Raw genomic sequence first — 10,000 nt, 5'->3', positions numbered from 1 at the left:
AACCTAGAATAATGATATATATATATATATATATATATATATATATTTATATGTATATATACAGTATATATATATATATATATATATATATATATATATATATATATATATATATATATATATATATATATATTTATACCCTATATATATACACTTACATATTCATATATATATATACATATATATATATATATATATATATATATATATATATATGTGTGTGTGTATATATATATATATATATATATATATATATATATATATATATATATATATATATATATATATATATATATCAAATAAGCCATATATATTTTGATATATTAATGTCTGGATTCTCTTAACGACCTCGGGATCAGAGCCCCAGGCGAAATCTCACAAAGACAAGAGCTTGGCTCCGGCCGGGAATCGAACCCTGGTCGGCAAGCTTATATAGACAGTGACTAACCCATTCGAATGGGTTAGTCACTGTCTATATAAGCTTGCCGACCAGGGTTCGATTCCCGGCCGGAGCCAAGCTCTTGTCTTTGTGAGATTTCGCCTGGGGCTCTGATCCCGAGGTCGTTAAGAGAATCCAGACATTAATATATCAAAATATATATGGCTTATTTGAATATGAAAAACACGTAAAAATGTGCAAAATTTATCATATATATATATATATATATATATATTTACATATAAATATATATATATATATATATATATATATATATATATATATATATATATATATATATATATATATATATATATATATATATATATATATATATATATATATATTTGGGCTCAAGCCATGTCATCATGATGGAAGTTCCTAAGGTAGCTTCCAAAGGGATATATCATACTACAGTGATATTCCCAGAGAATTAACCTTCAGGTTCCGGAATTCTCACTCCTAGAGCGAATATCCTTAAAATTTTCTCAAGGATATCGCATAATATTAGAGGATGCATTCTTGACACGCCACATGGCAATCTGCACCCCTAATAGCGTTTACGCTTCGAGAGGGACTTGGCAAAAGAATAGCTGGGGGGCCGTAACAAGGTTACCCCCTTCCCATACTAATATTGACCACCACCCTAGCACCATTCCCAAGATGGCAGACATTCCTAATTTTGTAGTGATTTCTGCTCAGTGGTGTTCCCTGTTGATCTAACTTTTCGATCGATATTCAAGGATTTTATTATGCATTCTCCAACTTCTTTCGCCTTCGGAAAGTTAAGTATTGGGTCTTTACAATGAATAATTTTTAGCTCCCTTTTCACAGTGAAATTTTAGTTATTTATTGTGTTTAGAGATAGCCTGTACTGGAGGTGCTATGAGCGCTGTCGTTCGTTGGGCATGTTATATAGTTAGCAAAACGACTTCTCGGTTTTTAGATAGCATCATATATCATTAATTAATTATTTAATTATGTTAGCTATTTAGGCAATATATTATAGTAAAGATATTTACATTGTGCATATTTTTCCTTTCCAGGTCGATCGTATAGTTAGAGTCTTGGAGAGTGAGGTAACCGAGATCTCGTCTCGCCTAGGTAACCTAACCCAGGAGTGTTACTATACATTTAGACATTCCCCAGTTACACTTGTGTATGGTGATTTCAATTATGCAGAGATGGGTATCTCTTTAAATTGGATGAAACTTTACACCTCTCAAAAAAGGGAGATTTAAGGGTAATCCCTCTTTCCTCTGAGTATAGCCTCAGGCTACAACCTTAGCGGGTCGGCCTCGAGTTTTTAATTCAGGCATGACTTTCCAACGGTTTTTTCTGCCCTTCCCCTGTAACCGCAGATGCAGGTTTTTGGGGTTTTAGCCATAGTCTCAGAGTATTTAGTCTGTGGTCGGTAGCTACCTGGCAATATGGATAAAATTCTTTTGCTACGTAAGGCTACAGACATAGGAGGCTAGACATCCCTAGGCCACTCCTGAAGGGTCCGTACGATATGACCCTTCTTCCTGTGACCTACCAGAATAGTCTTGTGTAAGTGGACCCTAGGTTGAGGAATAAGATTCTTCTAATGTATAGGGGACACTGGCACTACAAGCCCGTCAGCAGTCATGGTGACTGCTGGCAGGCAACCAGGGCAGCTGCCGGCCGGCAGCTGCTGGCCATGTTGGCTGTAAGTGGGAAGTCCCTTCTGTTTACAAAGGTTCTTCAGGTCTTTCTTGAACTGCTAGCAACAGTGGCTACTGTCGGGGTGCTGCCTAACAGGCCGGCACAGAATGGTGCCTACTCGACCGGCAGTACTGGCCAGCGGTGCCGGCCGGCAAGGTTTAGATAGATCCTTGACGGCGACAGTACTGTAGCTGGATGGAAGCTTGAATTTTATATTCTCCCCTTCCATTTGAACCTTCTTTCTGGAGAAGGTAGTAAAAGTTGACTTTTACATCCCTTTTACTGTATATATATACAGTATTAAGTAGCCTGTTCTCAATGCTATTTCTCTTTCTTTTAGCTAGCAGGCTAGATGTGCTAGCATTAGCTAGCTATGCCGAAGACATACTGGCTGAACTACTGTATATGTTTATGCAGGTAGTTAGTATTTTTGCAGTGTAGGATATACTGCAAATAGAAAGCTTCTGTATATTTTATACTAGTAGTGTTTTCCAATATATTTGAAAATCCTGCCCAAATATTTGTGGAACCCAATCTCATATTGAAAGAATTTAATTCTTCAATATTCTGATTAGAAATCAGTCTTCAGATTACCCTGCAATATTAAAATTTCAAGGACTGGAGGTTACACTCCTAACCCTTAAAGGGCAGAGCCCTTATCCTGGAGTCTCCATGATTAGGAAACTCTATGTTTTAATTTTGTAAGGGGGGTCACAGCAAATAAGTTGGGTGAGATATCTACAAATATATGTCTTTCCTTTCCCTAGTCCAATTGGCATCATACCAGCTGGACCGTACAGTCAGTTGCTTACCTGAAAGGCAACACATTGGCTGGATCATTCTATATATAATTATACAGTAGCCAGTATATTACAATATAGTGCATACTGCAAATAGAAAACTACAGTATGATTATACTGTAACTATTTCTAGCATATCTTGGGTATCCTCATACGAGCTTATGCTGCAGCCGCTCTTACATTGAAGGAATAGTGTTTCTTCGGTAGGCTGATTGAGAAATCAGTCTTCCGTACCCCACAGTATTTATTATGAATGGGACAGTGAAGTATACACTTCACTATCCCTAGGGGTTAGAAAACCCCCTTTTTCAGTTGAAATTCCTTCGAAAAGGAAATTCCTAACATTTAATACTGAGGGGATGTACCAGCATTTGCTTGCAAGGGATACACAAGTATATGTCCCCTACTATCCATTTATAGCTTGCTATCCTAAGCTATTCTGTTAAGATATGACCTTTGATATATTTGTTATCAGTGAGGTAATTAATCGTATACTCATTTTGTTTTACTTCCTTTACAGGATGAATGCCAGATGTCATGTGTTGCAGTCTTCTGCAAAACTGACAGTAAGTGTTTTTACGGAAATAATGCATGCAGGTTTCATGCCCCCTGCAATATTATTTCCGAACACCTGCAGTATTGGAACCCGCAGGCCTGCAAAGTATGTCGGGCCCTATTGTCCAAAGGTTTGAAGAATCCCTAGTTGGTAGAGACTAGGGATGCAGCTCGTTTCAAACTACGCAAAAGAGTTAGAGGCTTTCAGAAAATCTCTCTGGGACCTTAGCTGCCTAATGACAAGATGCGTAGGTTACTATTTCCAACAGCGAGTAAGGAAATAGTGGTACTCCAGACATGAGGTACATTTCCCGATGGCCAGATAGCCTTCGGGAAGGAGGGCAAAAAGCGCCCACGGGAAGAAGGGGAAAATGTCGGGTTGGAATTGTCTCCATCCCAACAGGCTCATGAGCCAACGACATCGATATCTCATCCTTTTATCCCTCTTTTAGATGGAATGAACCAGTTATGGGCCCAAGTCAAAAATTTAGTAGAAAATTTGTGCAAACAGAGCACAAAGCAGGAAGCGAAATGCAAGGTAGAACTTGGTAAAGCTCCACTTGTCGCTCCTAAAGGGTCGTACAAACGACTCGTAGATCAAGACCTTCCAACATGCTCCACAACCAATCCCTGGAGGTTTGCGGAGCTAATGCCGATTTTAAATGGCAAACTCTTCATCTTGGAGAAGATGGGTGCTGTTCCTTTGGACAAAATCCATTTCTGGCTAAGCTTTGACGCTTTCCTGAACTTTTCCATTAGACTGAAGGATGAACCAACATCAGGAAAAGGAATGGAATCAAAGGAGGTTATGATTCTCGACAATCATAAAGCACAGGCTATCCTATCAAGCAACATAGCAAAGGCGGGTTACTCGGTGTTGAAGGTATCCACACCCGGTAACAAGCACTCTTCCTTTCTTGCTCCTGTTTCAATTTCATTCCCCTTTACGGAGGAGGTTTTCAAATATGTTACTGAGGCAGTAGAGACAGGTAAACCGTGTCCCAAACTCAAGGAGTGCGAGCCTCTGTCACTAGCATTTTCCAGACAGGAGAAGAACTGGAAAGAGGCCCATTTCACCTATTCAGTAGGAAGACTTGAGGCGGATGTTGCCAGTCGACAATTTAAGGAAAATCTTCCAAAATTATCTGAGTTTCTCTTACAGAATGAACAAGAAACAAAGGAGAGACTTGCAGCCTCCATATCTCTACAGAACTACATAGAGTTCTGTTCGGCTCATCAAGATACCCCAGACATGCTCAAGGTCTTAGTCAAAATACATATGGCTACTTTGGTAAAAGACCTTTATGCCTTTATAAAGGCTAGAAGAACATGTAGCGAGTTTGTGTTAGCTAACGCATCAGCAAAACACGATACAAGAAAGCTAATATCTTCCAACATCTAGGGTAAAGACCTCTTTCCAGACGAGGTATTCAAGAAAGTGATTAAGAACGCGTCCACGGAAAAAGTAGGACTTCTCCAAAAGTGGGGGATCCTTTAAAAAAGAGAATATTCTAAGGTTGTGGGTCTCCAACCTAAAAGGAAGATGGAGAGGTCTGGAAATCCACAGTTGTAGTGACCGAGCTGTCACAGACAGATGGTCGAAAAGATATTCATACTGATCAGTCGAAGCATAGAAATGTTTCTAGTAGGAGGGAGATTCCTTTAGGATCGCTGGACCCTCGATCCTTGGGTCCATGGCCTAATCAAGATGGGACTAAGATGAGAGGTGGAGATGTCTCTACCACCATTTCCTCAACTCCTCCGATAATCCAAAACCCTCTTGGAAGAGTTTACCTGAGAGCTCTAGAGCATACAGGTGGTAAGGAAACTTTAGTCCACCGAATTCCAGGGAAGGCCGTTGTGTGTTTATGAGAAGGACCCAAGAAAATTCAGAGTCATTCAGGATTTATCGCCATTCAACAAGTCCAAATAAAACAACGAGTTCAGGATGTTTATCCTCCTGAACATTACAAACCCCGCTGCTAAAAAGGGTGCCTATAGTTTTACCAGACCTGAAGTCTATCGGCAACTTCCAGTCAATCACCCTTTCCCCTCCTATCTAGGATTCAAGTTACACAAAATAACGCACTTCCTAGGAAAGATACCCGTCAGACTAGACAGAGTCCTAGCTGCCTTCATAAAATTGGCAGACACAGTCATGCAATATTTAAGACTAAGAAATGTTCAAGCAAAAATGTTCCCAGACAAGAGGCTGGGGTGGGCAGCACCCAAGGTGGCTGGTCTATGAACATCCGAAGAAACGATTCGGTCCCCGGAACATCGTGGATGAAAGATAAACTTCAAGTAGTCTCGATTCTCTCCAGCTCAAAGGTTTCAATGACTGAAATGCCATTGAAGCTTGTTGTCACTCCAACTCTCCTTTCCTTTGAGAAGGTAAAAGGAGATGGCAAGGTCTGTCCAGAGACTCCGGTAATCAGTCAGATTCCCAAAACGAGAACAGGGAGGAACCCTGATCTCTCTCCAGTTTGCAATAGAGGTAGGCCCTGTGCTAAGAGCACTGCTGCAAGATGCGCTGGGAGCCTGGAGAAAATAAGCATCAAACACTCGAAGAGGCCTAAAAAGACTGATAGCAGTCCTTCCTTAATCGGTTCCCTAACAAAGGTCAAAGCCCGAAAATCCCAAGACCATGTTGGTCCAGTCATGAGTAGGGAAACTCTCTCCAAGCAGATCAGATTGTCTACGGCTGAGCTTGGACTCCGAAGCGATAACAAGACACTGCAATCGACGATGCTAAGGAACGTCTCATACAGTCTAGGTGTAGTTAGCCATCCCTTACCTAAAGGGATGGCACCTGTCAGCAGTTCACATACAACTGATCTGTAATGTGACAGTGGATGCTCTACTCAGGCTCAGGCCGATAGAGTTAGAATGGTCCACGAATGCATACCTATTCTCTCCCAGATGGGAACAAGTCCTTGAACTGCAATCTGAACTCTTCATTACGAGCGCCGTCAAGGAACTACCCTGATATGTAGCCCCATACGAGGATCCTCTAATTTAAATGAAAGACATCATGTCTCTGAAATGGAAGGGATAGACTTAGGATTTCCAGTTCATCCCGTCCAATCACCTACTGAGAGTCATCAACATGCTGAGATCCTTCCAGGTGGGAGTAGCTCTGTTGGCTCCCATGTAGCCCAAGAGCAATCTATCCTCCTGGAGGAAGGAACAGAGGCTGAGGCTGTCCTTAATTCTGAACCTAGGACAACTACCGAAGGTTCAGAGATTAATTGCCTTCGATTTATTACAGAGAACCCAAACCCTTCATTGCATGATTTTCTTGCCCTAGCAGTTAAGAAAAGATTCGGGATCTCCAAAGGCAATATAGAATTCTTAGAAGAATACAAGTCTAAGTCAACTAGAAGATATTATGAGTCATCCTGGAAAAAGTGGGTTGCTTTCGTAAAAGCAAAACGACCGAGAGAGATATCAATGAACTTCTGCATGTCCTTCTTTATCCATCTTCATTACCAGGGTTTGGGGGCCAACACAATAACTACGTGCAAGTCAGCCTTGACTAGACCTCTTCTATATGCCTTTAAAGTAGACTTGGCGAAAGAGATCTTTAATAAGATCCCGAAGGTATGTGCGAGGCTTATGCCTGCTGCACCACCAAAGTCCATCTCTTTGTCTTTGGACAGGGTCGTACGTTATGCCTCATCCTTGAACAATGAATATTGTTGGCTTAATGATCTAACCCCAAAGGTTATTTTTCTGTTGGCTATAGCCTCAGAGGCTAGAGTTAGTGAAATAGTGGCCCTTTCTAGGGATGAGGGCCACATTCAGTTCTCAGAAACAGGAGAACTGAATCTCTTCCCTGATCCATCCTTTCTCGCTAAGAATGAGGTACCCACTAAAAGGTGGGGTCCCTGGAGAATCTGCCCTCTGAAGGAAGATGTATCTCTATGTCCGGTAGAGTGTCTAAAGGTCTATCTTCGTTGAACTTCAGACTTCAGGGGAGGACAGCTCTTTAATAGAGAAACCTCTGGATCAAACTTATCACTAAAACAACTGAGGGCGAAGCTCAACTACTTCATTAGTAGAGCGGATCCTGATAGGACTCCCGCAGGTCATGATCTGAGAAAGATTGCTTCATCACTAAACTTCTTTTAGTATATGGACTTTGAGCGTCTTCGTTCTTACACTAGATGGAAATCATCCAGAGTGTTTTACAAACACTATGCGAAACAGGTACATGAACTGAAACACTATGTAGTGGCGGCAGGTAGTGTATTAAATACTGCCCCCTAATTACTGTTATAAACAGTCAATGGTTTGGGACTTCAAATGTCCTCACACATATACTGGGTGAGAATCATCCAGAGTGTTCTACAAACACTATGCTAAGCAAGTCCATGATATGTATCAGTATGTGATGACATCGGGTAGAGTATTTAGCCTGCAGTCTAATTCTACGATGAACAGCTACTTGACTGGGACTGTCAATTAAAGGGAGAAGGGGTCATCCTTTTTAGGGTGTGACCTCCCTTGATTAAGTGTTACCATGGTGACACTAGCTCTATTCAAAATCCCAGGTGTGGAATTATATAGATAGAACTAGTGCTGGTGTACGTAGTACACAGTGCCGATAAAAGTAACCAGTACAGGAATTATGGAGAGAATTTGTTTTATAAATTTTCTTCAATCTGAGAGTGGCACTTATCATTTCTTGCTTTCCAAGAAAGAAAGATAATCTCTGTACAGGTTACATGTATAGTTCCGTTTTCATGCTACATTCGTTTTACTTACTAATAAACGTCTATTAGAATGTAATTGCGTCCTAACTTGCCCGACAATTGCATGATTAAAAGTCCAATGTATGTACTTTTATATATTTGTATGCTCACAAACAATGGATTTAAGAAACACTGTTAAGTATATGGTAATTTTCACAAACTACGAGACGGTTTGTTCATCTGGTGTATTCTTATGTTTGTCCATACAATATATGCTTACCTTGAGACCCCCTTTTTCTACTGTCTAGAATGACTTTTCCCTGTAGGGGGCAAGAAGCACTAACATAAGAGATGATTACTGATAATGAGGGATAATGGTAATGTCATTTGTCTCGATAGATCCAAATGATCATAGAAAGGTTGTCCAAAGGTTAAGTCACTGATGAAAAATCCACATATACATTAATGCTCTGGTATACTTCCATCAGGACGACATTGCTTGAGATCAAAAAACGGATTTTGGGCGAAGCGAAAAATCTATTTTTGGGTGAGTCGCCATGTTGTCCTAATGGAACCACCTTTCTTTCTTAAAAGAAAAGACCTTCACAGTTCCCTCCCTGACATACTGTATCTGTAGCACCACGCTCAATGCTACAAGGAATGTCCGCCATCTTGGGAATGGCGCCGGGGTGGTGGTCAATAGTAGTACAGGAACGGGGGTAACCTTGTTACGGCCCCCCTTCTATTCTTTTGCCACGTCCCCCTCGAAGTGTAAACGCTACTAGGGGTGCAGATTGCTATGTGGTGTGTCAAGATGCGTCCTCTGATATTATGCGATATCCTTGAGAAAATTTTAAGGATATTCGCTCCAGGAGTTAGAATTCTGGAACCTGAAGGTTAATTCTCTGGAAATATCACTGTAGTATAATATATCCCTTTGGAAGCTACCTTAAGACCTTCCATCAGGACGACATGGCGATCTCACCCAAAAATAGATTTTTCGCTTCGCTCAAAATCCATTATATATATATATATATATATATATATATATATATATATATATATATATATATATATATATATATTTATATATATATATATATATATATATATATATATATATATATATATATATATATATATATATATATATATATATATATATATATATATATATATATATATATATATATATATATATATATGTGTGTGTGTGTGTGTGTGTGTGTATGCATGTATGTATTGATTACAGTAATTATTTTTGCCATATGCCATAACATAGAAAGATATAATATATAGAGAGAAGGATTAAGTTTTATTTCCCTTGTGCTTTTCCTTCGTTGTCAATACATTCTTTCAAGATCCTACATTCTTTGGTCTATCAATCTTAGGATTTCAATCGGATTAAAGAGTAATGCCTGGGAGCCTGAACATATTGAACTTATATCGTGAAGCTGGGAGGATAATAAAGAACATCCATTGAGTATCTGTAATTGGTGAATAGTCTGGAATAATTATTCATTTGGAAAAGAGCAATAGGAATTTTGAGCATGATGAATTGATCTACTTTCCGCGATTTCTGCTAAGAGATTTCTGAATTATATCTTAAAAAGCAGCATGGGAAAAATATGATCCTAAATATGTCTTGTCCCAGTTATTTTACATTCAGGATAGTAATTGCGTGAGGTGTGTAAAAGAAATTACCAAACCAAATTAGGAGCTTTGACTGACGCTTGAAATGTGCAATAAAGCATCGAATGTGTGTTTTTCTTGTAACTTACATCGGAATTATGAAAATTTATGATAAATTTATCGGGTCAGAC

The sequence above is a fragment of the Palaemon carinicauda genome, chromosome 20 (genome assembly GCF_036898095.1).
Source record: "Palaemon carinicauda isolate YSFRI2023 chromosome 20, ASM3689809v2, whole genome shotgun sequence".
Lineage (NCBI taxonomy): Eukaryota > Metazoa > Arthropoda > Malacostraca > Decapoda > Palaemonidae > Palaemon > Palaemon carinicauda.
Note: the sequence above shows the minus strand (reverse complement) of the source record.